The 13,705-nt window shown below is 45.0% G+C and overlaps 1 long non-coding RNA gene across 1 annotated transcript; it reads left to right on the top strand.

The window, feature by feature from the left end:
• Window positions 1-442: 442 nt before the first annotated feature.
• LOC135376516 (uncharacterized) lies at window positions 443-12,847 on the top strand. Its single transcript, XR_010417725.1, has 6 exons — window positions 443-513; window positions 2,403-2,481; window positions 2,862-2,895; window positions 8,393-8,431; window positions 10,167-10,208; window positions 12,529-12,847. It is a non-coding gene; the product is annotated as an uncharacterized LOC135376516 (long non-coding RNA).
• Window positions 12,848-13,705: the final 858 nt, after the last annotated feature.

The raw sequence follows: 13,705 nt of genomic DNA, 5'->3' as shown, positions 1-13,705 counted from the left end.
ATGCTTGGCGCATAGTTAAGCCAAAGACTTACACAACTGCACAGTGGATTTCGGACAATACATCGGCGATAAGAGGCTCTCTCGGCACAAAAGGATACCGACCTTGTCATCCAGTCATGAGAGCGTTGGTCGTCTTACTCAGCAGTTTTGTGGAAGCCCCAAAAACCAGCGTTGTTCGGACAGATTAAAATGGCTTTAATATGTACTGCGGTATGTTTTACCGATTATTCCGGATAAACCGGGAAAGCAGGAATCCTAGTCATATATATATATTTAACGTATTGCGTTGCCCGTGAATTTTCTAGATGCTGCCAGTCGTGTCTGGTGCGTAAATACCTCCCGCTTCTTCAGTAAAGTTATCTGGAAGAGCGAATTTCTCCACAGCGCTCATACATGGCGTACATGGAATGAAGCAGAAGAAGTACGTCACGCGTTCATGATCTTTCATTCTGTGGATGTAGTACGATTCATTGTGCGACTTGGTTTTGCAGAAATATCCGCCTCAACATAAAGGTAAGTCCAATCGAAGTCACTGGTTAATTTATTGAGGGAACGCGGTCGTGGAAAGTTATCCAGTCGAATTTATAGCGGTTATCTCTAAACACGAAAAGGAAGGGCTTTCTCCTTCGTCGACGCTTGATAGATACTAATAATTCGGGGTCTACGTCGCGAGACAACTCAGAGTATGAGCGAGCTTGATAGAGACAACATATATGACGACGAGATGTTGGAACTGGTTGTAAAGCACAAGATCTTGGTCCGAGTCCCAGCCATTCGTGACACTCAAATATATCTTGGACACATCTCGTCGGGTAGCGTCTCGCAGTTGTGCATGAGCAACAGGAAGTTAACAGGAGGTGGCTTAAATGTTCAAGCTCAGCTTCACCGGTAGAACATCTGGAATAGATAAGCGCGACGAACTTCAGCATTGGCGTTCGCTTCCGACTCCTTATGCACTATATCCTAGTCCATGCCGGAGATGAAGAGAGCATAGCGTTAAAAGCGCGCTGCTTAGATGTTGCATTAGATTGCAGATATCCCCTTCATTGGCGAGGGTATCAGCGTCAACGGTTGATGTGTTGGAAGCCTGCAGTGTGCCATATAAGTAAGCGTAGAACATGTGCTCACCCCAGGCAATGGCTAGGGCCTCTTTGTGAATTGTGAAGCCTAATTGCCTAAGTTGAATTGTGAGTAGTTCTTTTCCGCCGTTTTCAGAGTTGACGAGAAAAACGCGATTGACCTTTCCGTCCCATCAGGCACTTCGTGACACCGTGCCGAGACCACTTGGTCTGGCATCACAATCGAGTCGGGATGGTAGCTGCGGATTGCAGTGCACGAGTGTCACATGCAATAATTCCTTTGGCAGTTTCGAAAGTGTTTTTCCGTCCACCAGTTAATTTCTTGAAAATGTCGCCAACCAGCGGCAGAGGTGGGCACCCTCACGAGGGCGTGCGAGGGTGCGGGTTTCCTCACCCTCACCTCACGATATTTGAGGTGAGGTGAGGTGAGGGCCGATTTTTGTTGTGATGTTTGATGTAATGTGAGGTGAGGAAAACTTTATGAACGCGCACTTTATGAAAACTTTTTCCGCGCGTACACGGGATATCTTTCCTTCTTTTTGCAGCTTCTGTCTCTCACCTGGGCGGGAACTGTCCTCCTCTCTCGCCGGTGATACGCGCAACTTTTACGGGTATAACAATCGTCCTACGAAGCGTTTTCTGTGATTGATTAGGCCAAAGATGCCAGCAAAAAAAACACAAAAAAAACGACTAAGCAATTTCACGAGTGCATTGGCAGTCACTCAAAACCAACGCGACTTTAATGACGAAGATTCTTCAATCCCTACGAACGTCACATCGAATACACAAATAGCTTGAAAATATTGAGGTGCGGTCAGGAAAATTTCGAAAAAATTTGTGAGGTGAGGTGAGCAAAATTTTTCTCCCAGAAAATTGAGGTGAGGGCCAGGCTCGTGAGGACAAACGCCCACCTCTGACCAGTGGTAAAGGATACTGATCCACTACTGATTGCAGATTGACGGTCCTCTTGAAATCTCCACATATCCTGACTGTCCCATTGGGATATACGAAAAAATCTGTGGGAGTAGCCCATTCACTGACATTGATATTTGTCAGGATACCTTCCTAATCTACTCGTTTCAATTTGGCAAATACTTTTTCTTGACTGCATGCAGCACTGGACGAGTACGAAGGAACTTCTTCCTTCCTTCGTTTCCTTCGTTATTTTGGCTCCCGTTGGTGTCTTCAAGTACGGCATTGGAGTTTCTAGAATCTTCTTCATCTTGTTTTTGACTTGAGAAGCTTTCGCTTCAGTCTGTGTCTTTGTGATTCATTTGTTTCTTCAAGCAATCTGAATTAATTAATCCATTCTTGATCGAACAGTGCTGGTCCAGGATTTCTTCAACATTGAGTTGGATCCTCGAACATTTCTCTCGAAATATTACTTGAACTGTGTTATCAGGTAAGAAATATTCACTTGTCACACTTTGACATTTCGTCGATGTAGTTTCCAGTGGAATGTGGTTGAAATGTTTCGACTGAACACATATTGGGGGGCAATACAATACTTCTAGCCTGCGTCCATGTTCATTGAAATTACATGACCCTCAATACCTGGTTTTAGCCAGCTGGGACATCGTCCCAGAAACACTTAAAAGCCTTTACAAGAAACCATTTATTCGAAGTATTTATCATTATCTTGACTTATTTATTAAACCACCACAGTTCTTCCGTTTCGGACTCGCTTATCCATTGCTGTGTGTTAACTCGTATCCTTCAGACACTTAATGTTTTCCTTGCAAAAAAAAAACAATTTCCTAAAATGCCTTTTTTGCAAACCAGATGACAGCCATGTCCGGTTCTACCGCGGCACTGCGTAAGTACCCCTTCATGTTGACAGTATAATGGCTTCTGTCTGCGCTCGAAGATTTTGTTCAGAATCGTAAGCTCTTGGAGGCGGAGGAGAGTTGCACCAAGATAGGGGTGCAGCTACAAGTAAGAGCGGTACACAAGGAAAAATTTGGTGGAGTTGCAAAACATTTGTGGGCGTTCGAAGTGTTGTAGGTGCGGATAAATCTGTTGCGCTGTGCCAAAGATGATTTACTTGTTGGGAGTATCGACATCTACGTCCTCATACAAGGCTGCGCAAAGCCCCCCTCCCCCACCCCTCAAAAAAGTATCACATTGCAGCATGAGTGGTGAGTTCTGTACCACTGAAAATTTGCGTCAACATATTTATAACCATGCACGCCATGTGTCGCGTGACGTGTAAGCAAGTAGCATCGCTGGCGAGGTTTGCCATAAAATCAAAGGGTTACGTGGACCAGCTTATCATTGAGCTAACCTAGAAAAAGAAAGTGATATTAAACGGTAGGAGCAATTTATTTATTTACAAATGGTCACACGACTTTCATGCACGAGAATGAAAACATACGAACATGGTAGAGGACCATATATACAGTTGACGTGGGAGTTTTACCATGAGAGGGTAAAAGGGTGATGGAAAGGATGCAGATACAGATAAAAATGAAAAGAACAAATACAAACGCAGGGGATGATACCCCTCCGTTTGTATTTATGTTCTTTTCGTTTGTATTTTTGTTATTTTCATTTTCACCTGTATTTGCATCCTTTCCATCACCCTGTTACCCTCTGATGCTAATACTCCCCCATCAACTGTATATATGTTCCTGTACCATGTTAATATTTTTCTAACCAGAAGTGCAGTCACGTGCACGAAAGTCTTGTTTAAATTGTGTAAATAAATAAGTTGCTCCAACCGTGTAATATCACTCTTTGATTTACTCACCACCGGCAACTTGACATCGCCTATTTTTCTGCCTTCGTATCTTCTAGAAGAAAAAAAAGAGAGACATTGATTTACTTTCAGTCACATAATGATATAGCGTATGATGTACAGGAGTCGGGAGGTATTGGAGAAGGAACTTGTGACTTGAGGTCGTTCCCTAGTCTGTTAGTACACCACTTCTTTAACACGCATTATGCTTAACTTTACCTGGGCCTATTTAGACACACCCTATGCAAAATAGGAAGGGAGTTGCCTCAGGACAGAAGCCGCCGATATTTCGAACAGAGACTGTTCTTCTTCTGGGCTTCTTGCAGCCCAGAAGAACAGCAGTCTTTGTTCGAAATATCGGCGGCTTCTGTGCTGAGGCAACTCCCTTCCTACATCTCTACCGGTTCGCTGGATTTCTACCCATCTACCTATGCAAAATAGTTTCTCTCGTTGGTTGTTGTTCTATTAGGACCGCCTTGCTTTTCGAAGATTGTTCCTCTCTGAAGGATTCGGAAGAGTGCTTGGTTTTCACCTCTCCGTTAGAGAGAAAAATTGACATTGTGCTATTTGGTTACGCCATCGGATAAAAGAGATAGGAGAAAGGTGTCTCGCCTGGGGCGAGAAGAATGTCAGGAGCACTTCCCATGGGGGAACTCCAGGCGTCGGAGTTCTGCGTGCCCAAATGGCAGGAGATACGTAACTGGTGTTGATGCACTGTAAGGGGCAAGGTGGCACGGGAGGAGGAAGCTGCGAGACAGCCCATGGTCTCCTCAGAAAATCGATCATGAACGCACTATGTTATCCGACAGAAAATATGTACCGTATGTGATGCTCATGGAGCTTCTTTCATTGATAAAAGAACCGCGACTAGAATTTTGTCGCACTATAGAAATAGGCACACAGTATGCCGAAGATCCAACTAGATATCAACTGCAGGGATATAACTCCAGTTTGTTTGTTTAATTCAATTCAGATGTTATACCTACAGGGTGGGCGCTCTAAAAGATGAAAGATGAAAGTCACTGAAAAGGTTAGCCAGCTGTAGGACTCGAACCCTCCTCTTCTGGATTACCGGTCCGGGGCTTACCAATTGAGCTAAGCTAACACACCTCCCAGCCACTTCCAAGCGTGCGTCATCTGAACGGACAAACCAACCACTCTCTCTCACTCACTCATCCCCGTTTTCACACTTACATTTTTCTCACTCATACACACACTCATACGACAGGATAGACGCAAGCGGCATCTGTTGAACATGAGACAATTGATGCGCTGAAGCTGGAACACATAGAAAGGACAAATACATACAAAGCCTGAAGTGCAGGTGTATGGTTTGTCCCTTCAGATGATGCACCCTTGGAAATTGCTGGGAGGTGTGTCAGTATAGCTCAATTGGTAAAGCCCTGGACCGGTAATCCAGAAGACGTGTGTCCGAGTCCAACAGTTGGCTAACCTTTTCAGTGACTTTCATCTTTCATCATTAATTTCTTATGCACTTGAGGCGTTGAATGTATTTGATCTTTCTGTGTCTTCCAGCCAGGGCTAGGCACGATTCTTAAAAAGTACCTTCGATACCAATACTCGATACCCTCCAAAAAAACCAATACCGATACAAGATACAGGACCAAAATTGATTTTCGGTACATATACTCGATTCTGTATCGTCGATATTTCGATACATCACTGAAATCACGAGTATAATAAAGCTGGTGTTATGATTAGTGAAGTTTACATCAGTGAAATCATAAAGCTGGTAATATGATTAGGGAACTAAAAAAGAAATTCTCCTATTTCAGGAACCTTTAGTGTATTTTTATAGCACACACTTTCTGAAAGGGCTTAACATATCCAACCGCATGGATTTATTGAAGCTGCACTGTCTGTGCAGCTAGCCGAGTTAGAACTTTAGATTGGATTGAAGCCATGGCTACGTTGAAACGATCGCTTCCATAAGCAGCCTAGCAAAAAACAATTCTTTAAGATAATGTTCTTCATGCGTACCGGTCTCTGAGCACTTGACTATACATACGAATAAACCTGAGTCAGCTGGGTTTCGTTTGGTATTGCAGTACTTACCCGGTAGCCTCTGACTTTGCTCTGCGTGTGTCACAGACTCTGAGCGTATCTCAGCACGGCCAGTCCCCCACAGCTCTTGGAAAATGTGCATCAAAATGCGTGTTACTGCGCACGAAGGAATCCGTGTGTCTATTGATCGGACGCCACAAGCGTGTCCGGATTCGTTGCCGGAATTTTAAAACGGCACTTCGGTACTCGGCGGTTTCATTTGAAATTCGAACGGTGGACGCCGGGCCGGCGGCCGTCTCATCTGTGTATGATGGTGTCTTTGATCGTGTTCTACTGTTCCTCGACAGAAGCATCGGACTACGAACAGCCAATCGGATTTCCCCCACACGTAACACCTCATGCTCCTCTGAGTCACCCGGATGTGGCGGCAGTATAGTAGTGACCGCTGAGCAGAGGTCCAGTGGCTGACGTACGATTCCCTGTTCGAACGAGCTTGAGGGTGCGAGCGTCGAAGTCGATGATGTAATTGTGTCTGACGAGGAAGTCTACGATGAGAATGCAGTCACGCGGTATACCACGGACAACGAAACCAGGTAGAACGGTACTGGTGGTTCCTGGGACAGATATCAGGTCATAAACTCCTGCGACATCCAATGTGTTACCATTGATGTCGTAAACAGGCTGGGCTACAGTCGCTTGGGTCGGGGAACGCCTCGGCAGTTGCTGCCAGATATTGTAGTTGAGGGTAGTCACACTGGATCCCGAGTCTAGCAGCATCCTAACTGGCGAACCTTCAACTGCGCCTGTAATTATGATTGAGGTACCTCACACGTTGCCGGTGGACCACTGTATAGGCGTTCCCAGCGAGGCCGAACAAGGAATGCCGATTAGTTTCCTGTTGCCGGATATCTGGGAAACCGGGACTAGGCTTATCCTCGTGGACCCCGTGTACAACGTGTACAACAGCATGCGAGGTGACTCAGATTGCCGCAGCAGTAGCACACTGGGACGTTTGCAGGGCGTGCACTTTCCAGAGGTGGCAAGGGCATCAACTTTCCTGTCCAATCCAGCTATCGCTGATGCAAGTCCCGCCAGTGGATCTGTCGTGGGTGTGGCTTGTGACACGTACGCCACTGTGTGTGATGCTGCGGAAGGTGATAGCGGAAATTGGCGAATAACTGCAAGACTACTAGAAAAGTATCGGCTATTTGAAAAGCATCACCAAGCGTTGCAGGGATAGCAGAGGTGACCTTGTCTCTGGTGGTCGAGTCGAGGCCAAGAATAAACGGACCTCGTTATAAACGGAACCATGTTATCTTTCATTTGCGGCAAACAAACAACGGGAAGAGCAATAACTTTCGCTCGTCGGTCCAAGAACTACCTACAGCTCAGGTGAAAAAGTGCTTCTCCTAGGATTGGAAGTACCCATCTCAAGAATATATGTGTCGGGTAGAAGAAATTGCTGAAGTACTGACGAGTTTTCAGCTGCTGTGTCACTAAGACAAATCCTACCGCAGCCACCAAAATGTAGCAAGCCGAAAAACGTGTGGGTTTATTCTTCGTCCGAATGGGATGTCCAGGCCGTTTTTGAATCTAGCACGAGCGCGGAGTCACGAAACATACGTCGCACCGTCTTCGCGATGTTCATCACTCCCATTTCGCAACCAGGCGGCCGCTACAGTATTATATATAGTAAATTATTTGCCGTGCTGCGGAATATTACGCATAAATATTACACAACACTTGTGTCAGGGATCGCTAGAAAACGTTGTACTACCAGTCGACTGGCTTCATGCAAACGTGATACTTTTCCCCAAAACAACTGACACGATAAACGTAGAAAATTATCGCCAAATATCACTAAGTAAGTTTGCTGAACCTCACTTCCCATATTATGACTTACCGTGATGAAAACGACCTTCTATTTGTAAATCGGCAAGAATTGTTCTCATTTTATTTCTTCAAAATACGCACCTCTTCAAGATAGCCCTCCCGACTGGACACCTTGCGACAGCCGTCCCGCTTCCGATGCACGATGTATGCAGAGTGTTGGAAGGTAAAAGTTCTGAACGGGCGGTCGTTTGAGCTCGGCATCAAACATGATGGGTGAGATGTGTTGTGCTTGGCGATAGTGACACAACAAGTATCACGTTTGACTGCAACGAAATCTTGGAGATTAATGTTTCCTCGTTTCGTTCGCATTAGAAATCGAAGAGATTGCATAATGAGACGAAAATTATCCTCTGGACCACTGCTGTTCAGATCTGAGTTCTTTTTTTATTTCGTCGTACATCAACCATTGCTTCTTGGATCATTCTTGGAAGTGGATTCAAGCCACTTGGACGGACGTCGACGAAACGCGAAACAGACACGTTGCTCAGTGATGTCCTATTTTGAAACACGGTCATTTTCGGACCCTGCAGATATATAGACATTTTTAGATATAGGCCCTGGATTTTTAAAGCTGAAACATCGTGGCACACCAGTGACTTCTTCCTGTGAACATCACTTCTGGTAGATGCTGACGCTTTCATTTTAATTTTTATTTCAGAAACGCAAAGTGCTCAGGTGTCGGCAGCTTCCGACTTGGGTATGTGACAAACAGCAACATAGCGATGATTTTTTTTTGGGGGGTGGGGGTTCTATGGGGCATGTTTCCCATGGGTTCTTCGGTACATGTTTATACGAGAAAAATAAAGTTAGGACAATGAGGCACGAGAAGCTCGCTCTTCGTTCACGTCTTGGTTATCACGAGATCGAGTGCAGTCATGTCTGATATTTCAACGAAAGGAAGGATGCTGTGGTATTATCGCTACCTTCTAGAAATCATGCCAGTTCTGATTATACAGCTGATGATAATTCTACATGGGGACAGGGGGATGTCACCCTCATCTCCCTTCCCCAATAGCACTCCCAAAGGAACTTTTTTGGATCAGGGGTTAAATCTCCCAAACTTCCGCTCTGGCTACGTCAGTGTTGACAGATGCTTTGCACAGATTCAGCGGCTATTCCATTCGATTACGTCGTGATCGTCCAATCTGTAGCGACAGTTCTACTGACATGCGAAACTGCAGGCTATTTCACATGTAAGGAGTTGAAATTCACAGTTGGGAAAATGAAGAAAAAACAGACAAGGGTATCAAATTTGGCATTTAATTACAACCTGCAAAACCAAACGAAATGTATGGACGCGCAGCAAACGCACAATTAACAGACATGACATCGCATATTCACTGTCTCAACGGGTAACTGGGACTTTCATGGGTCGAGAGTACAGAGGGGATTTGACCTATTGAGGAAGTGCTTTATGTGTGGTTGCGGTTTTTTGAGCAGCCTGTAACAGTAACAGCTACAACACCACGCACAACCACCCAATTAAAAAAAAACGAACAGTCTGTGGTAACGAAATAGAAACACGCATAAAGCGTTTTGACTTTGTTGAATGTCGTTGCAAAATCAGTATTCTCGCCACATGAGCTCATGAAGCGAAATGATTGGTCTACGTAACACAGGCAGGAGCTTAATATTAGTAATTGGCTTACGTTTTTTATGGGTTTCCTTCGGACCATTTCAGGCATATGTCGGCACGCTCTAAATTTGCTGCAAGCAATTCAAAATTCTGGCATCAAAGACTCATCCGCACCGTTGGTGATAGATATGCTAATGTCTTACGAGCTCGTCTACGAAGCAGGGCACAGGCTGGTTCTCCAGTGGGTTCCAGCCTACTGAGGTGTCGAAGGGAACGAGCAGTCTGACAGCACAGCAGAAGCAGCTGGCTCGTCTAGGAGGCGGACGCGTATGGCGCTGTTGAGAGGAGATCGTCATTCCGTACTTGGACGCCTTGTGACTCCCCGCAGTAGACCACTGACATTCTCCCCCCAGCCACGCTGAGCAGAGCTAATACAGCGCTTGCTCTGAGCGACATACCTCTCGTCAAGCTGCTGCATAGTTAATCGAATAAGCCTTGATGTGTTTTTCTACAGCGCAGTGGCGTAACCGCTTGAGACAAGTTGTCTCTCCCCAATGCTCTCATAGCGCGACCACTCCACCAGTCACATTCATTACATTTGCATAAATAAGATAACAGTTCATTCATTACATAACAGTTATATTTCATTCGGTAAAGCGACTTGAACGAACATAAAAAAAACATGTTGCTCAGTAATATCGTGTTTTGAAACATGGTCATTTTCAGGCCCCATGATCTTTGTAGGATTGAGACCCTGAATTTTGAACGCTGCGACTTGGCGGCATAGCAGTTGCGTGTTCCTATGGACATCGCGTTCTCGGAGATGATGACTCTGTCTTTTCAATTCATTTTTCAGGAACGGCAAGTGCTCAGACGTCGGAGGCAGTTATAGGCCCGGGTACGTGACGGACAGCAGCGTATATATTTCGGGAGGGGTTCTATGGGAATGTTACACATGAAATGAGGATGCCACCCTCGTTTCGTTTTCTGAAAAGCACTACCAAAGGCACGGTTGTCGATGGGGGTTGAATCCCCAAACATTCTCACCGGCTTTGCCAGCAGTAACAGATTCATTGCACCAATTGAGCTGCCATTGCATTCAGTTGCACCGTCAACGTCCCAAGTGTAGCGACAGCGTGTACTGACATCGGCAGTGTCGACTATATACCATCTAAAGAAGTGAAATTTACAGTTGAGAAAACTACGAAAGACCTTACACCCGTAAATTTGTCAGTTCATTTCAACCTGCAAAAGAAAACGAGATGCATTGCGGCACAGCGAACGTCCCATGAACAGGCATGGCGGGTGTATCCCGTTGGAAACAAATAAACGCGTAAGTACCCACTGTTAAAAATATATCTCCCAGAACATACGCTTAAAAATCAACGCACAAAAATAATCGCCGAAATATCCGTTTAAATAAAAACGCTAAGGGATCCACGGACAAGAATATATCGTTAAAAATAAATCGTTTCAGAATCCACCCTACAGTTGCTCGAGCCATGTGGTATGGCCCAAATCAAGGTGGACTGCAAGCAAGGGGCTTAAACTAACCTCACAGGACCAAACTATCCTAAACTAACCGAAACCAAACTAACCTAACCTAACATAACTTGATCTAACCCGGCACAAATTGCAATCAGTCCGCCTCCGTGCTAGATGGTGAGGGGATTTTGAAACAGTTTATTTTTATGGTGGATTATTAAACGGTGATCTCTAAACGGGGATAGTAAGCGCTTTATTTTAGGAGATATATTTTTAACCGTGTATTTTTTTAAGCGGATTATTCTTGAATGTTTTATTGTTAAGCGTTTATTCTAAATGGTGGATTTCGGGGACCCCCGGCATGGCATCCCATCTTCAGGGTACTAAGGGGTAACTGGGACTTTCGTGAGTCAAGAGAGTAAATAAGGGGGGATTGTGGCTATTGAATGAGTGCTTGGCTCGGGTGTCGTGCTCTTCTTGTATTTTCCTCTCATTACATTACACTTTAGGAAACCTGTGTCAATATAGGTTCTCAGTAGGAATTTTATCAACTACTAGCTCTGGTGCATATTGACTTCACAGACTACCACGAGGATATGCAAGAAGGAGGAAAAAAACTTGGGGAAGGACAGGGCGGAGACACATAGCTAACATGCAACAGCAACCACACCGGGGGCGCGCCGGGCATTAGGGTTGGTGCTCCGGTGAATTAAACAAAGCGATACGTGGCGTCGACATGGAAATATGCATCAAGTGCTTGAATGCCATTGCGAAATCAAAATTAGCGCTAAGTAAGCTCGTCGAGCGATATGATTGGTCCACGTGACAATGGTACAGCAATAATAATTAATGGCATCTCGTTTTTCCTGGGTGTTCCTCAGGCGCTTTCAGACATATGTCGGTGCATTTCCCGTAGTAGTCGCGCGAGGATAGACATTATCTGACTACGTCAGAATGGTGACAAACGCATTGCACCGATTGAGCGACCATTTCATTCCATCCCATCGTGAAGGTCCAAAGTGTAGCAACAGTGTCTGATGAATGTGCACTGTCATGATGTGCACATCTAAAAAATGTAAGATACAGTTGAGAACAGAGTAAGAATGCCACTAGGCATCGCCTCCGAAATTTGGCGTATGACTGCACAGCAAACGTCCCATGGACGGACAGAGTATTACACGAGTCGAGGATGTAAATAAGAAGGGGATTTCGGCTATTGAGTGAGTGCTTTATCAGTGTTATCGGAGTGTGTTGTGCTGTTCTTGTACGTGTTTGCGTCTTGCGTTTAAATACACTTTATGAAACTTGTGTCGACAAGGGTTCTAATTAGGCAGCAGTGCTATGAACTCGAGGCAATAATGCACACTTTATGAAACAATATATTAACTTACGACATTATCTACTGACATGTTTACCATGGTTTTGAAACCGCCACAGATTGCGGCACAGATCCTCGGTCCATGCAGTGCTTTTCAAATAACATACGGCTTCTACAAGTGTAGCATTTCTGCGCAAGCAGCATATGTTCAGCGGGAAATATATACTCGCAAAACAATTGATAACTGCCATTATTGCCGTTTTATGACTCATATCCCACAGCCGGATGAATGGTCCCATCAGAATATGACGCTGATGGAAACATTAGAAGAGTTGCAGATTGTGCGCGGTCCACAAGTTCTGATTGACTCACTCGTTTACCTGTGTTGCTTAATGCATTGCCTTTGGTACCGCAGAAGTTGCTCCCGCTCCTGCTCAATGTCCTGATGAAGTAAATCTCGTCGATGAATGTGAGTGCGAATATGGTTATCGCTACTTCTTCAGTGAGCAACTCTGTTAGATATCTTATCGGCCTACTACATCACGACATACAGGGTAACGTCTCCGCCACCTGCATGTTAACTATCGTGTGCAAACAGTGGTTTGAAAAAGGAAGCGAATACGAAGCGAACAACAGAGTTGGATAATCGAATACGAAGAAATAGAAGTGTAGAACCCTAGCGAATAGGAAGCGAATAGCTGCAAAAGGGACCGGTTTTCCCGCATAGGCGGAGTGGAAATCAAGAGCGAACGGAAATGTTAGCAGATAAATGATATGTTTAAAGTAGGTGTACAAGCGCCAAATCTCTGTTAGTATCTATTGAGAAGGTAGTGAGGTAGATGAGGACGAAATGGCATTTCACCACCATTGTTCTGACATAATCAAGGGCCAGTCTGGACCCGAAATGTGAAGTAAAACAGGCCTTGTCAGATGATCCCTTATATCGTTCCGATCTACCAGGCAAAATGTTTCCTTTATATTCGACTCGAAGAATTTGTAATGCAATTCCGAACTCGTATCTCTTGCCCTCGACTGAAAGCCGCACTTGGAACAGCAGTGACGTCAGGAGCGTTCTGTTCCGGCATAATCTAGGCTCCTCTGAGCAGGCTGTGTCAACACCACCTGCATACACAAGTCCCCTCCACAGCTCCGTGACGTCACCCTATGCCGTTCATCGGGAAGCCAACAATGGCGTCCACTTGCTGTGGTTGCGTTCGGCAGAGATGCTATTTCGAAGACGAATTCACCCGTTTTCTCGATGTGAAACAGCGAACGAGCGTGTACTTCCGAAGAATAAAATCCTACTGCAGTGTCTGTGCCCATAACTTACGGAATAATTGCGTACACGGCGGCAAGCCCAGCGACTTCGGTTAAGAGTACACGAAAGCACGAATAAAGGTGAGTTGAGCAGCTTTACTACTCGTTTGGACTGGTGTAGCTTTTAATACTCCCTCAGGAACAGTTCTAGAACGGTCTGTCAGCAGCACACTTCAAAATGCGTGCAAAAGTTGTACTTTGAGGCGTACAATTAGCTTTTGGATGCAACATTGACTACGTTATGAATGGCACCCATAGAACGATGTGATCAAATG

This window comes from Ornithodoros turicata, chromosome 1 (assembly GCF_037126465.1).
Source record: "Ornithodoros turicata isolate Travis chromosome 1, ASM3712646v1, whole genome shotgun sequence".
Lineage (NCBI taxonomy): Eukaryota > Metazoa > Arthropoda > Arachnida > Ixodida > Argasidae > Ornithodoros > Ornithodoros turicata.
Note: the sequence above shows the minus strand (reverse complement) of the source record. Positions and strands in the feature narration are given on the sequence as shown.